The sequence below is a fragment of the Parus major genome, chromosome 5 (genome assembly GCF_001522545.3).
Source record: "Parus major isolate Abel chromosome 5, Parus_major1.1, whole genome shotgun sequence".
Classification (NCBI taxonomy): domain Eukaryota; kingdom Metazoa; phylum Chordata; class Aves; order Passeriformes; family Paridae; genus Parus; species Parus major.
Genome location: NC_031774.1, coordinates 24,614,869 through 24,631,760, shown reverse-complemented (window position 1 = coordinate 24,631,760; position 16,892 = coordinate 24,614,869). Strand labels below are relative to the sequence as shown.

At 39.2% G+C, this 16,892-nt stretch overlaps 1 long non-coding RNA gene across 2 annotated transcripts; it reads right to left on the bottom strand.

Annotated features, from left to right (window-relative positions):
- Positions 1-490: 490 nt before the first annotated feature.
- On the bottom strand, positions 491-15,747 carry LOC107205981. Of its 2 annotated transcripts, none has more exons than XR_001522216.3 (4): positions 15,643-15,747; positions 10,859-10,894; positions 10,181-10,404; positions 491-9,368 (listed from the first exon to the last, which is right to left on the bottom strand). It is a non-coding gene; the product is annotated as an uncharacterized LOC107205981 (long non-coding RNA). The 2 variants fall into 2 exon arrangements; XR_001522217.3 differs by lacking the exon at positions 15,643-15,747 and adding an exon at positions 14,981-15,429.
- Between the last annotated feature and the right edge of the window lie 1,145 nt (positions 15,748-16,892).

Below are 16,892 nucleotides of genomic sequence, written 5' to 3'. Positions count from 1 at the left end.
ACTTAGTGTGAATTTAAATAAATAATGAGTATGTGCTGAAGAATAGCTGGTAAATTTTTAAACTGCTTTTCTGTAATCCTTGAAACTGGGAGGACGTCTGTCAACCACAGAAGAAATTTTTCAGAAGTGTAGTCACCAAAGCAATAAACAATACATACATACATACAACAGTTTTCCGAGGGGGCTTGTTATTTTGAGGCAATCAATACAAGAAATAGAGGGTTTCTGCTACCCTCTCAAACAACCCTTGAAGCTCTTAACTGATAAGTTACGCATCTTAGAATGAGTGGAACAACAATTTTTGTTTAGCTGTTGCCTAAGTCAGAAGCTCTTGTGCCTGAAGTCTGCTGGGACAGCTGGCCCCAAAGCAGATATCCAGCATATATGAATTCAGCTTGAGTTGTTAAATTTTGACAAAGCTAAATCAAGTCCACCTCAGAAGTGAAGTGGAATGTACTGTGGTTGTCTTCTGAACAGATGACACATCCAGTTTTAGTGCATTCTCAGCCTGTGCTGCTTTATTGCTAAAAAAATTTGTATACAGGTGCAGAGTTTCCAGGTTCATTTTTAAACAGTTCCTCTTTACAGTGTCAAAATAATAAAATCTTATCTTGAAATCCTCAAAGATGCATAGATATAAAAGCAAGCTGCCTTTTGGAAAAACACCAGAATTCGCAGGGAGACATTCTTTCACTGTTACCATGTAAAACATGTAGTGGGAGTATGTAGTTTGTAGTCACACAATAATTTCCTCCACTAATCCATGCAAGAATGCTATCAGAAATTCAGTATAAGTATTCTTCAGCCTATTAAGTAATAAGGTAATTTTTAGGAATTTATACCTGATGCTTCTCCTTTGCTGTTGTATTTTTCAAAAGGAAGATAACTTCACTGACATTCTGAAGTAGCTTATTCCCCAGGTTACACTGAAGGGAAATACAAAGGATACAATGGCTTACTCATTACAAAAAAAAAAAAAAATATTTAACAGACTTTCAAACCATGCATAGTACTCTAAAGAATTAAAAATGACCATGGTAAACCACTGGGCTAAATTTGTTTTTGAAATTTTCTTGAAGTTGGCTCCAAGACTTTCATTCAGTCTAACTTGTGATACCATGGAATAGTTACCTTCTTATATAATATTCCTATCTTCACTTGGCAATCCTTACACATCTAAAAAGAGCATTCCTGCGTAAAACCACAATTCCCACTCTAAACCCAAAACACAGTGCTTTATGAATGGCTGGCTATGAAGTATGAACAGGAGTTAACTTGACACACCACTTTTTCCTCCAAGACACTTCTTTCTACTAAGAGAGGACTGAGCCTTTGCACATGGAGAAGTGTTCTGCACAAGTTAAGCCCACTTACAAAATTAAGCTAAACTACAAGTATGGAATTCTGCAATAACAAGCCAGTATTCTACATGTTTAATTACAAATTTAAACTTGGAAAAGTATTAGTGATGTAGGTAGGCTATACCACACATTCTCTTATTTTCAAACTGCCAGCAGAAATTTACTGCTTTATCCACTAAGAGACTTGAATTACAAAGAACACACTAATAAGAGTTTACAGAAGGATGGCACCCAAATTCCCTTTTATTTAATAAGTGAAATAAAGAAAAAAAGACAATTGCAATCTCTGTTGCAGAAGATAAAGACCTTCAGTGATCAAATCTCTTTTTCTATTTTTAAAAATCTCTTTAAAGAACTTAAAAAATATACAAGATTATCAGTATTTTCAGGTTCATTCCTGCGGATGCCATTATTGCTGGCTGGTACCAGTATGCTTCAGTACAGCTGCCTGTGTGGCTCGAGTTACCTGAAAATACTGTCTATTAAAAAGCTATTCAACACCTGAAAAATATGTACTGTGCTTATTAATTTCAGTCTTCTCCAAATAATTTCTCTTAACCACATTCAAGCTTATTACCTACTGTCTGGCAAATACTACACTCAATTTGAGTCTGTGGTTTCTGTTATTTGTTTGTTGGCTTGGATTTTAGGGTGATTTTTTTTTTGTGGGTTCGGTTTTTTCTTTCCCACCAGTCGCTCCCCCTGCACCACGTAAGAAACTCTGCACCCTTTTCCTTGCTACAGCTGCAGCAGGTGAGAAATCTCATCTCGCCTCTAAACATGCTTAGTTCATGCCCTGCTTTTTACATGCTCAGGACAGTGATATGAACCAGACAAGAGGTTATAAAGGCGAGTTCTGCTGATCCTGGTTCCTGATTTACAGTTTTGGTGCCATGCTTCTGTCCCTATCTATACAATCTACCCCCTTCTCTACAGAGGCAGCACATTCTCTAAAAAAACCCCGAAATTTGAGAATCAAAGCAGGAAGTTCAAGCTATTGGTATATTAATTCCTATTGCTTCATTATGTATAAATGCATATCTCAATTTACTGGTAATAACTACATTACACTAGACATTTTGAATCATGCATTAGAATACTAGCTCTAAGGTTTGGTTTGTGGGCCTGTGCCGCTTTCCTTCAGTTTCTCCATGCAGTTCTTCATGCCTAAGGCATTACAAGCTACCTGCCTTTTATTTGACCTGTAAACACTCATTTGGAGGGGAAGTGGAGAGAAGACAGGATTTACATAGGACACACTGAACAGAAAGTTACTTCCTATCTTTAACTTTAGATGGGGTAAAGTCTTGGGAATCTGTCTGTATTATAACCCAATACAAAGGTTCAAAGACAGAAACATGCTCTGCTGACATCATGAACACTGACACTTTCTCTAAATGCAGGAGGAAGTATAGAGACTGAAAGAGAATAGACATCAGAATCCATGGTTAGTGTTCTGCACTGTTGAACAAGACACCCTGGCTGAACTGTTGGCTTTTGTGTGCCGGAGAAGTGCTACGGGGCAAAATGATGGATCATTCCATGAAAGAAATCCAGTGGAATCTAACTTGAACTGTCATTCTGCAGCTCTGTACCTGACCAGCAATCAGGATTATTAGTTTTGGAGGAAGACCAGCCAGTTCCCTAAGGATGCAAGAAGCAGTAATTTCTAAGATTCGTTTTACATCGAAAATTATTCTATCTTCAATATTTTTTTCCTTTTATGCTCCAAAAAAAACCAGACTGCCAGCTCTTGACAAGGTAATCCTTGTGTAAAGTGTCAGTATCCTCAAGCTCAGTACAATTTCTTCTCACTTACTATCAAGAAGTCTTTGCAAGACTTTATTCCTAAATTTGACAATTACCCTCAGTTTCAGAAGGTACAATTCCCAACACAAGTACTGGCTAGACCTTCTACAGCAGCACTACTGGATATACAAACAGAATATATTTGTATAATCTGGGTTTAGTACTGCTAGAGGAGGCATGTCCATACCGGTCATTATACCTTTGATATACCACACCCCAGTGTGGTAGCACCTAACACTTCCACTTCCAAGCTGTTAAATCAAGGAGGCTGAAGCAAAAGTCATGCCATACTACAAGAGCTGAAAGGCAAAGGGATTCCTTTTGTTGCTGTGAACAGTAATTCCTAGTCTAACAGCCCACAGAATTCAGATATTATTAAAGCCTGAACTGGGAAGTATATGCAGATAGCTTGCCTGGCTACATCAGTCTTTATTTCTTCCCCCCTTTTCTGAGTGGATATACCCTTGAAGAATTCTGTTCAGCCACAAAGTTCATACTTCTGAAGCATGAACATGACTTTGCTTTCATTATAATTTCATTATTATGTAAATGTATTTTCTGACCACAGACCACGGTAAATTCATAATTTCTCTAATGTAATCAAAAAGCAAATGAAGGTCCCCTATGGCTAGCTTCCAATTTTATAAAAAGTTCAATAGTTGGAATTTAAGCTGATTACAATCTTTCAGATCAATTAGCTTTTCATACACATATTACATATTAGCCAACACTTAATTTAGACAGTCTCATGCTTATCCTGTTACTTTATACTGTAAAAATGCTCACAGCCCTCACATTTCCATTACCAATTTATGAAAAGCCAAAGTGCTTCACCCTCATGCTTTAAAAACACAAGAAGCTTCCATTAAGCTGAAAGTCACAGTCTAAATTACTTCAGCTTTCCAGAAGAAATTCAGCCAGATTGATCTAAACCTCTGACCAAGTAATTCTGTTCAGAATGTATTACTATTTGTTGGGCCATATTGTGTCTATAGATGAGGTATCTACACTGAAAAGTGTCAACTAGGAACAGTTTAGAACTCCTGTGGTTCTTTTATGCAACCCTTTGATAGCAAATAATTTGTTAGATGCAGATCTACAGGTGTAGATCAATAACCCTGTGCTACCAGAGTCTTCACAGTACTTTCCTCTGCAAAACCAGGCATTAAACAAAATCAATTATGATCTAAAACAGTATTTAGCAAAACTGAAATTATTTTCTGCTGTAACATCTTTAGAATTCTACAGTTGTGCTTGGCATGTACAAATGTTTTGAGTGTCAAGTGCTTGCTAATGTTTTTCATTTTTTTAATTTTTCTTTTATTTAAAGACCATCTCAGATTGCTCTTTATAAACAAAGAAACCAGAAAGTACTTCCCACCACAAAAGCTTCTAAATCTATAATCAGGTTCTCCTCACAGCACAGTATTTGGAAAAGTTTAGTTTCTCAGAGAAACAGAGCAAGTGCTAGGCTACAAAAAAACAGAAATAAATTACAAGGAAACTTCAGCTATCCTTTTAAAGAGAACTGTCTGCCCTTCCCCCAGCAAGCACTCACTGAGAGTGCTTCAGACATGTGGCAAAGTTAATTTTTCTTTTTTTAATATATATATATGAAGTTCATTAACTTAGTATTCAAGTGCCAAATTCCCTCCAATGAGAGGAACATAAGAAGAATTCACCCTTCTTCTCAGGAAGACTCTTCACACAACTCCCTGCAGCACAGAGCGCCACAAACTTATTTGGTTATTACCCACTTACTCTACTGTACAGTCTTGCTAATGCAAGTTATTAACTATCACATGCAAAACAGTTATTGCTACTAAAGTTCTATTTTCTTATTAAATCATCTTATGGCTTTGTTTGCATCAGGGATTCTTCCCCCTACATACTGTGCTATTTTGCATTCCAGTTTCAGAGGTATTTTTCAATTGATTCTCCCAAGCACTAAACTACTTTATTCAATGGTACAGCTACGTCCATTTAGAATTGAACCTGACTGTTAGCACAGGTCCCCCAGAGCTCTGCTGTAAATGGCCCACCTGTCCAATTTTCTCAGAAATTTATTATATGCAGAGGGCTGTTTGGTTGGTTTTGTTGGGGTTTCTTTCCCTGTTACATACATTAACTCTGCCTGGATTACTGTCATTGCACGGAAGTACATGCTTCTTGATTAATAAAGATATATTGTACCAAAATTACAAAACCAAGCTACCCATTCCCTCCCTCCCCCTAATGGCCATTTACAGGCAGGTCTCAGGAAAAAAAGATGCAGTATCCTCTCTAAGCTGAAAGAGAGAAATGGGTGAAGAGCAGCACTGGAATCAAATAAAAGACTAATTCCTAGGAAATCAGAGGATGCCATCCACAGAGCAATGCACATCTCAAGAATCATACCAGTCTCCTATTTGACCAGTCCAAGCTGCCCATTGAGTGCTAAATCAATTTCACTTCCCTGGTCTAAACTTTCCTTCTGAAAAAAGCAGAGGGAGAGACAGAAATCATTAAAATTGAGCTTAGAGCTGGAAAGCAAAACTGGAAGTTACCTAAAATACAAGATACTGAATTCTCCATAATACAGGGGTGGGGAATCTCTGATCCATTGGCTAGAGACAGCCTGCTGCACAGGTACAGCCTGCAACATCATTTTCCAACAGCCTTTGACCTTTTTGTATTCTCTCTTATTAAGATGTATGTAAATGCAGGATCCACCAAAGTTATTCTAAGATTCAATAGGACTTCAGCCAAAAAAGGTTCCCCATTCCTGCAATAATGCATAAGTCTTCTATGCATAATTAGCACATCATATTTTGTAACTATTATCACACAATGAGGATAATGTTTTGCTAGCTATAATAATCATATAGTCAGATCTGAAAAAAAGACTACTTAACAGACTTTATAAACGATCTGAAGGTAAGAGATGTGTACAGAATGCACACAAACTCCTTAGCATATTCATACTTTTCTGAGTATATCACACTATGAGTAATAAGTGCTTAACAAAATTGAAAATGGAAGAAAACACCAACAAAGATTAAAAAGAAAAGAATCGCACTGATAGAGATGAGAATTATGGATGCTTGCATACTCTAGCTTACTACTGCAGTTGGACAGACACACAAATATCAAAAAGTCAACTATGATTCTATGAAGCCCATTAAGTGAATGAGTTCCATTTCTAAGGATAGCATTGCCATTGTCAAAGGGAGGATACTGCATGTTTAGACCATGTTTGTGACATTTCTATTGTATCCTTTCTAGTGTTAATTACATTATCATCACTGTTTACTAATAAATTTGTCACTCAGAAATTGTAAAAATACTACTAGGCTCATGCACTGATCCTAACATGGCACTACAGTTTGCTACAAAGCACTAATGCTTATGGAACTATACACATCTCAAAATGGAAGACATTGGTGATTTTGTTGTTTTCAAACAACTTGTAACATCGTTTTGTCCACAAGTATTAAAATATATATATGTATATATATATATATATGAGCTATTGCACATGCCCCTTGTTTTTGTAATCTTTCACATGGGAAGATTTCCAACCAACATAAAGAAAAAGCGGAACAAGAAAAAGTGAGTCAGATGAAGCAGCTTTTCCAAACACAGCGGTTCTTTAAAGGTGCTGGCCAGGAAGGTACAGCAATGGGGGTCCTCTGGACATGAACTATTAGAGTATTATTTCTGTGAAAGCCACAAATCCTAAACCTAATAAAATCCTGATGTTCTAAAATTAAACTTGAAAACTAATGCTGCTACAGGGTTATGAATAGGAGTCAAGAAAAAAAAAAATTAGTAATTCCACTTTTTTGTTACAATGCCAGGTTACAAAATATTTAGGTTAAAAAGCTTAGATTATTGGCTCTCTAGTCAGACAAATTTGCAATTTTTGTACATGTCCACAGGAAACAAAAATACCTTCCTGTCCCCCAAGCATTTTGTCATCAAGCTATGCAAGAAACAACTGCTATCTCTAACATCAGAGGGGTAAGGATGGGCAGAAGGAAGAAAGTAAAATTCCCATATCTAAAATCAAACATTTCTTATACCACAGACTTCCCAACCACTGTAATCCTATGATATTTTCCATCACTTAGAGATGGATCCTGCTTCTACAGACATCTCCACTAAATCCTATTGACTTCAATGGAGGCCCTAAAAGGAAGTGTGCTTTTCTAGTTGCCTCCAATGCCAGAAAGTTCAGACCATATTCAGCAAAGAAATCCTAGGTCAGGCCAAGCTGGCAGTGGCCTTAGTTAATTCTTATCACACAGCTCACCACAATGTTATACACAATTTTAGAGCACCTCTCTGCTCATTAAAGTCGGCATTACTTTGATATGCAGCGTCCTGCCCACCACTCTTAAGCTTACATGTCTGCTCTTAGCTTCATGGAAACAAAAAATGGGTAAAACTGTCATTAAATCCTATTGTTACACAACAAGTCTAAACACAGACATTACTTGGAGAATTAGGATCAACATCAATTCTTGTCCTCACTCTGCTATGGAACTTGGTCCCACAAAATGTCACCACATTTTTGATACTAGAATGCTGCTCTGGCAATCTATCACCAAGGTTTAATAAGGATTTCAATTGTTTGCTTTTTCAGACATTTTCAGGCTGTCTGGCTTTTTCCAGCAGTTTTCTAAAAGGAAAAACAGAAAAAAACCAAGAAATCTAGAACACCTCCCCAACCATTTTAGTATCTCCCATATTTTAAGCTAGCAAGTCACATTTTCTAAATCACAAGCTTTGAATAAGGTGCACTAAGACGAGTTTCAGATTTGAGGTGGAATATAATACATATCCCAGTTCCGGTAGTTTTTTGCCAAAAATCTTACTTGTTATAGATCATCCCAAAGCAGGAAGCATGTAAACAATATATGCTCCCATCTTAGAATGACAGAAAACATCCTATATAGTCACAAATTATGTAGACTAAGAATCTTGTGTAAACATAAGAACAACCAGATTGTGCCTTAGTTTGGGAAGGAATAAGAAGAGCCAGAAAAAGGACTGTACTAAGTATTTCTGCTCTCAACTCACCCCTCTTATGTGGCTAACATTCCATTCTCTTGGGCCTATTTCTACCTAGATGATGGAAACATACAAGTCCTCTCAGTCCTCAGTCATGAAAGAATCAAAAAGCAAGATTCCATCAGCAGTAGGAAAAGCTGAAATTGTGTCGAGGGAGCCAGATGAATAAACTGAAACTTTACAGCTCTGGTCTCTTCCATCCCATCAGAAGTTAATTTCTATAATAAAGAAAGATGTTCTGCCCATCTCTTCTACTGTAGAATGGTCTTGTTCCTTTTGATGCTAAGGATTCATAATAAGCCTGAGGAAGGGAATGATTTAATGCAAACCTAGTCATTATCCTGTTACCCCAGAGGCCTTCAAAGCTTCCTTTTTCTTTGCTAAAAATTAAATGATGCAGAGTAATTTCTTCTTCATATAGTGAAAGCTCTTCATATCCTGCACTTACAGAGGTTCACACATGCAAATATACATTTTGATCACAGACTGGGATACACAGTATAGACAAGATGATTCTGTGTTTGTTCTTGTGCATTAGCTGCTTTATGTGAGTTGACACCTATCTACAAAGTCAAGCTTAGGACCTGGACTAGAAAATACCTGTAAGAGATGTTGTTTGCTAAGTTTCTTCCTCATATCAGAGCAGAAAATGTTCTGGTTTTCCTGCTGCAACTTTTCATATGTATCAGGTCAGTCTGACACAGCAATGCATTCAGATACTTTATCTGCTAGGAATTCCAATTTGACACAGCGAAATACTTAACCTTCCTAAAATTAAGAAGGAATTATCAGTGAAAAACACCAGCTTCCACTTGCATCTTATTACAGAGTATTTCTCATTTTAAAACAGAATGCAGAAAGCTGAATGAAGAGCTGGCACAGAAGACATTTTTTCAGGAAAACAAATGCTGATTTCCATTACTCTGTTTTTGAGTTTTGATAAAACAATGGGCTACTTCTGTGGGGGAAGTCATCTGGTGAATCAAATGTTTGGTGAGATGATTCAAACACAAGTGGACAGATCTTTGTTCGTTCAGCTCCATGGAAATGAAGGACAGGTTTTGCTTGCCAGAAGATAAATATCCACATTTTATAGCCTTTGAGCAAGTAAGAGAACCATCTTCTTAAATGTCAGGAGAGGATCTGGAATTCCAAATTAAAAAAAACAGGGAAGATAGTTTAGGAATCAGAATAAAATACATTCAACATCAAAATTCCAACCCATTCACTACTTTAAAAGCCTGACTCTAATGGATAAAATTATCTGGTTTCACAAACTGCAATAATCCCTTGGTCTGTACAATTTTATATCTAACTTTAGACGCCCATAAGCTGCCCAAGGAAAACCCTTCAGAAATGCTAACTATACACTTACTCAGAAGTGATGCAGCTAAAAAGACACCACTGTTAATTAGCTGTGGGGCTTCAACTGCATCTCCAACAAGCATGACAACAGCAAGGTAGCAGCCAAGTGCCCATGGCAGAGAGTCTATGTACTCTGCTCTAGCAGGTCACAGTTCATAGAGACGTCAGAAACTATCACCCAACTAACTATGAAACTGTCAGTGCTGAAAAGAACACTTAGGACAGTTTTAAGATCACATACATTAGGTTCTTACTTTTACTCATTTCTCCCCACTTATCCACAGCACAGAAAAAAATTTCAGTAACTCATCTTTTCACAGACCTCCTGGCCTCCCATCAGTGATACTCACCTGGTATTACCTCCTCACAGCAGCCGTTAAGACATTATATTTTTGCACTAAGTTGGAAGTTAACAGGGATGCACTCCTGCACAGCTATAGAAATGTTTATTACCATTCTCTTGTACTTAAATAAGAGATGCAAAATAAAGGAAAAAAAGGCAAAAAAAATATTAATTCTCCTATACAGGAACATGAGAGTAACTAACCTCTTCTTCTCTTTTCCCTGTCTGTATTTCTTATTTTAATTACCTTAACCATTCTGTTATCAAGTCCAGAAATAGTCTTCCAGTGACAATTTTCAGCTCCTATGTTAGAAGCAGTGAGTAGACCATGAAAATGGAAATACAGTACATGTCACTATCGATATCTCTCTTGAGTCACTCAAGTATTTCAGCTGACCATGGGGTTGACCATCAACACTCAGACTTGAAAATCTTATTCTTACGGAGATGTGGAAAAACAGACATGGAGAGCTGCAATAAAACATGCCAAAGGTTGGTGACAGAGCTGAGAACAGAACATAGCCCTTTGTTGCACACTTTAGCTACCAGAATATCTTTATTTCATTCACTGAGAAAAAATAAATCAAAACTACAGAAATTTATTGTAATCTTAGAAATTTTGATGTACTTTTTTTCTATTTGATAATTTACATTTGGTTATTATTCTTCCAGTCCTATAATTTAACAAAAAATACTTTTAAGATAAGTATTCCAAGTTAATACAATGACACAAGTTGTCTTAGCAGAGTAAATGACATCACAGGACAGGGATTTTATAACTCTCAAAGCATTTTTTCTTGTTAGAATATATAATAGTCAAATCATTGTTTCTTTGAGGTGAAGCCTAAGCTGAAAGCTGACACTAACTTGTGCTAGGTTTAGTGCCTTATATTTAGTACCTAAATAACCTTACAATTGTACTCACCATTATTTTTGATGATTCCACATCCTCTTCAGTGAGCTTAGAAAGAAAGAGATGAATAAACAAAATTAAATTTTCATCTAAGAAGCAACTCAGATCATACATGATTACCTGCACAGGACACAAAAGATTAGCTCTACCTTCCATTCTCAAGTAACATTTTTAGACTTCCTACATAAACCATGCTGATGTTAGGTTAAATCAAGAGAATTGGACCCAAGTGTAGAAGAGCCAGGAGACACAAACTTTAAGTAAGACCAGGCACACATTTCAGTTTCATGGGAACTGAGATGGACACATATTCAGCCTCCAGTAAAGCAAGAAACTCTTTCACACTAATAACAAACTACTGTAGTGAGGATGCTGAGCTGACAACCTAACCGCAAGAATAATGGATTGCTGTAAGCAGAACTATCTCATCACAGAACCTAAATGATTTAAAATTCCTCAGCAAAGTACTATTAGCTTCCACACTCCTGCACAACACAGCATTTTTACAAGCACCATGCACCTTGACCTTCGGAAAATCCACAGTCATCAGACAATCCCTATTTTTACTCCATTTGCATGATGTCAGTTCTGACTGTTCCTACTCAAATTTTCCCTCAAGAACCAGCCAAGCACTATGTGTTTGAGACACTGAGGAACCAACAGTAAATGATTCATAAAAGAATTAACTTGAAAAGGAACAGTTACCAGGATTGGTATAAATCCCAAATTGTCTTGTCATAATAGAAACCACATAATGGAACCAATCCAATTTTTGAAAAGCTGGGTCTTCTTTCACTAAGACCATGAATTAACTAAAATGAACACTAAAGTAAATCTTATTAAAAAAAGAAAGCAGGTGGTGACATTTAAATCAACTCAAGCAAAGGAATGGTTCATCCAACACTGAAATTCAGTTAGCTTTAACCTACTTTTTTTAATTTTAACAAGTTCACTGACTTTGAATGCCCCAGTTTTTAACTGCTTTTACTCTACTTGATACACTCTCCAGCTGCCTTTCATCAATTATTTGAGCACAGAGTTCACAGCAGTCCAACAGAACTTGCAACAGGATATACATCAAGGTTATTGAAAATGAACAGGCACTGAGACTGACTGTGACACTATCAACACTTCAGATAAAAGCTAGTGGACATTACAAAGAAAAAATGCTATTGTTCTTGTTTCATACCTTACTGAACATACCATCAATTTATGTGGAGCAAGAAATAACTGTGAAAGCTCAACACTGCCTGCATGACTCCTTCTTCATTAAAAATTCAGAAAGTATTACTTTCATTAAGTCTTGACCTATTGCCCATTCTTTTTTTTTTTTCTCTACCTTAACTAAAGATTAGTTTCCATGAACTTTAAATCTCACATTCAGATAGATGCCTGTATCCAAGAAGTTCACTAACTTCAGGAATTCCAAAGCCAAAAAGGGATGAAGAAATATCTCAGAAATAAATTTACCAGCAAAACTGCAATTACTTTGCTTCTCATATATATTAACATACTGTATTACCAATCCACCAGTAGGGAAAAAAAAAAAAAAAAAGAAACTCCACAAAAGTTGGTGTTCTGACATAATCAGCACACTGGAATTGAAGACTATGCTAATATAGTAGTATACAGCTATACAACCAACTTTCACTCCATCCCCCATGCTCTAAGATACCACAAAAAAATGAGGTCCATCAGATCTGGCTTTCCAAAATACTATCTTTGCCTCTTACATAGACACAAATGCTCCAGATGAGCAGAATTAAAAGGACTCAGAAGATGATTCTTCTTCTCTTGCCTAGAGCCTGAGAACTATGAGGAAGTGAGGAAGGAAAGATCTAGAAACAGATTTATATAAAAAGACCAAAACACAAAAAAGTTATGTATAGTGGAGACCTATGAAGATATGGAAAGCAAAATAAGCCCTACACATCACAAGTCCACTAAGGTTTTTCCTATGCTTAAAAACTGCTAAATTTAACCTGGAAAGTGGACAATGACAAATGCTTAAATTATAAACACAAATACAATAGAAAGTAGCTTACATTCCTGCAAAAAAATTAGCTGCCTTCATGGTGTTTTCGCTTTCTAGGCAACTTTGAACTAGGCATCTAAATCCAAGCCACAAGGCAAAGGTGAGAACTTGTAAAAGCAAGTCAAAGACTGGTGCGAATGGAGAAAGAACAGGAGTGTGGAGGCACCAAGCGTAACACTGAGTAGGAACTGGGTTCTAAGGGGCTTATGTTAGCAGCACTCAGGTTAGCTGGGCACATCCCCCTGCCACTCCAGAAGACACCCAGATCTGGAGACAACACTGATAACCCACAGAGTCAAGACAATGTAGAGAGACAGGCCAATGTCCCCTCCAAAAGAGTACACAAAGGCACATCTGAAGCCTAGAATGGTTGCCAGCCTAGGAAGAGGCCAGGAGGCAGTAAGGACCTGTCAGCTGATGTCCCCTGTCAACAGACTGCCAGACTCTTGGATCCATAGCATGGTGCTATGGTGTTTGGCTGCTGTAGAGACATCTACAGCACTACAGGCACTACACACACTCCACCTTAAATTTTTGTTTTGTTCTGTATTTTTAAATAAAACCCCTTTCTTCTTTTACTAGGTTTCTAATACACATCTACTTCATTGTTGGTACAATATTGTAACAGTACTTTCTACCACAGCAGAGAAAACAAGGCAAACTGCTTAAAGATGAGTTTTCAATTCTGTGATACACACACTGCAGGAATGTGCTCTAGGAATACTGTTCGGGCAAAGAAACAACCCTTCTATCACAGTCTATTTTAGAAAAATCCTCTTCATTTTTTTAATCCCCTGAAGACTGTGCAGGTTCTGCGTCTAGCACCCACATAACCTCTGGAGCATCAGGACTGGTTTCAAACACTGCTCCTTTTTTAGTTTTTAGGAATGAAGATGGGAGGTGCTCAAATGATATTCCAGTCTCTTCACAAATTTGGTCAGGAATTTTTAGCCTTTGCTGCCCCATGACTTTTGACACCCCTGAATAAGAGGTGACCACCATGAGATGCATAGCCTGTTCATGCAAATTTTCACACTGCAGACTCACAGCACTGTGGGCGAGGTTGTAAAGTAATGCATATTGATTTGACATATACCAGAGCAACAGGAAATTCTGATATTATTTTTTAAGATACTGCTTCTCGCAGCTCTTGTGCACTGGAAGTAATTAAGAATAAATATTAATCCATATGAATTTCTGACTGCTAAATTAGTGTACAACTTCACACAAAAGCAAGCTGATTGCTTATTATTCTTCTAATGATAATATAAAACAGAATCATCTTTGTATGTAGTATAAATCATCTTTATATGTAGTATCTTTAGTATGCCAAAGACACATGCCCGGGCATATTTTAAAAGTTCATACACAGACATGTGTAAGTAGGAATATTCATCAGTAGCAACATACTGTGTCTCAGTGTTATGTTGCTCCTGAGCTGCTATCACCATTACTACAAGAATAATGCACACAAAAATCAGTAAAATGTTCCTTAGGAAATTTTTCTCCTAAGTAGCTAGGAGATGCTTTCAGAACTAATTATGACAGACATGCTTATATTTCTTCTGAGTTATTTCAACAGTTACAAACAGCTACTTCATTATTAGGTTGTATGTGCTAACACACCATGTCTGCACAAAATCTAAAGCTGTGCTTCTCATTTAACTACTTCAACTTTTTTCTGTTACCTGACATGCAGATTGAAAATACAGTCACAGTTCTATAATGCACTCGAGATTTTAAGAACTGCTATCAAATATAGAACACAAGGAATCTCATGCTAGTGACACTAATTATTTTGCTTTCACTAAGAAGTAGTGATCCCCCCCATTTTTTTTCCTTCAAATTTAAGCTAAGTACCGTTCTCTAACACAAAATACCAAAGACAATTTTGAAGAATTCAGGGCATACCTGCCTGCATGATACTAAATGGGAAAGAAGAGATAGTGGGTTTAGCAATAGTTTCATGTGTTTCATGGTGTACTAAATTATTTTTACCTTTTTATCAACGACTACATCAATTTATATGGCTAACCCAAATTCCATTATAATCTCTCTACTTTCCACAGAACTTGTTTTGCAGGGCAGGTTATTTGTACCTTCAGGTTTTGTCAAACAACTAGGAAGCCATCCCCGTTGTGCACTCCTATGTCAGCACTACAGACATCATAAAAGGATATAACCATTCAGATTAGCAGAATTCATCCAGCCCACAGATGGCATGAATAAGAACGGTAATAGCAGCGTAGCTGTATTCAGCGTTATGCTTGTAGCCAGAAATGAGAAGCCTCTTTTCAGATGATACATTTCGCTTCCCCTTCCCCACGTCGTTGCCAACCGCAGCTGTCCCCAGGCGGCTGCGGGTATCGCTGTGCAAGGAACAGGCTCTCCGCTCGGCCATCTGCTGCAGCCCGACGCCGGAGCTGCAGGACGCCCTCGTCCCCAGCGCCGAAGTTGCTCGGACTTTTCAGGGCTGCGGGCGATTTGGACCGGCCCGGTTCTGGCTCCGGTCCGTCCCCACACGGACACGGGCCCGCTCCTCGCTCGGGGACGGCGCGGCGAGGTCGGCCAGCCGCTCCCACTGCTCCGGCCCGGCGGGAACGAGCCCGAGCCCGAGCCCGAGCCTGAGCCCGAGCCCGGGCCCAGCCCAATCACGGGGCGGGGACGGGGAGGTGGGTGCGCGGGCGCTCGGTCCCAGCCCCGTCAGGGATCCGGCACCAAGCTCCGGCCTGGACGCGGCCGCTGCTCCCGCCGCACTCACCTGAGCACGGCCGAGGCCGCGGGGCCGCGGCCGGCCCGGCCCCTCCGCCTCCTCCGCCCCTCACTCCGCCATCTTCCCCTCCTTTCCCCCGGCCTCCCGGCGGGGGCTCGCTGCGCCCGGCCCGCCCACTCGGCCGCGAGCCTATTGGGTGCCGTGCCTGTGCATCAGCCCCCCGGTTTTGGAGGTGATTGGCCAGCGGCGTTGTCCATCATAGGGCTCGCCTCACGCCTCCAAGGCGGCCCTTCCTGATTGGCCCCGGGGAGGGCACAGGAAAGGGATTGGCTCGGGCGGCGCGAGCGGGACTGGCCCGGGGCGAGTCCCCCAGTGACCTCCACGGGGATTTAAAGGGGCCGCGCCGCGAGGGCGGCCTGGTCAACACGCGCCCCGCGCCATCCGCTCGGGGAGGGAAGGGCTGCGGGAACGTGGGGTCCCGGTCCGCCGGCCCTGCAGCACCTGCTGAGCTCAGCGAGCATCATGGTTGCCACGAGAGGCGGCCTTCAGTCATTCTGCCGGGTTTGTGTCATCCGCAGAATTTTTTTAATTTTTTTAATTTTTTTTTTTAGCAGCGGTAATTTTGCACTTCAAGCTGACGGGTGGATGCGTTGAAGAATGTGGAGTACGTACCCATTCAGAAAACTCTGGAGAAACACCCCCGTCTCACCGTGATTCATCCCAGATTACTACAAGCCATTTCACTCGAAATCTTAACACGTGTGTTAAAACATTTAATAACACTTTTCTGCCGCGTCACGTTTTAAGAGCAGATTGGAATGAAACACTTGTGCTAACTTCAGTATTATACCCACATTCTATTTACAACCGAATCTGCAGCTTCAAAAGAACCAAAAGCAGGTTTTTGTGTTCCATTGTGAAGTTATAAAAACCAACCTAATTTTTGCTCTTGCTCTTCATGAGTCAAATCCTGTATTTGGATCCTTTTCTTTTCCCACAGTTGCTGCCAAGCTAAGGGCCCTACGGGTTTCAGTATTAATTAGATACAAAACCTATTTTTTTGCTTTCTACTGTCTACCATACTCTGGAAACTGGTTGCAGCTACCTATTTCTGCAGTCAAGCCTCCAGCCAGTCCCAATATTAACTCATGGCTGCAGATTTTAAAACAGACTATCCCTCAGTAGACTGGAGAATGGTTCGGCAGTATTTAAAATCCATCTCTTGTATTACTTTTTCAAAAGACAAAGATGAAATAAGAAGCTTTGCCTCTGAGCTGCCAACACTTCTACCTGCAAGA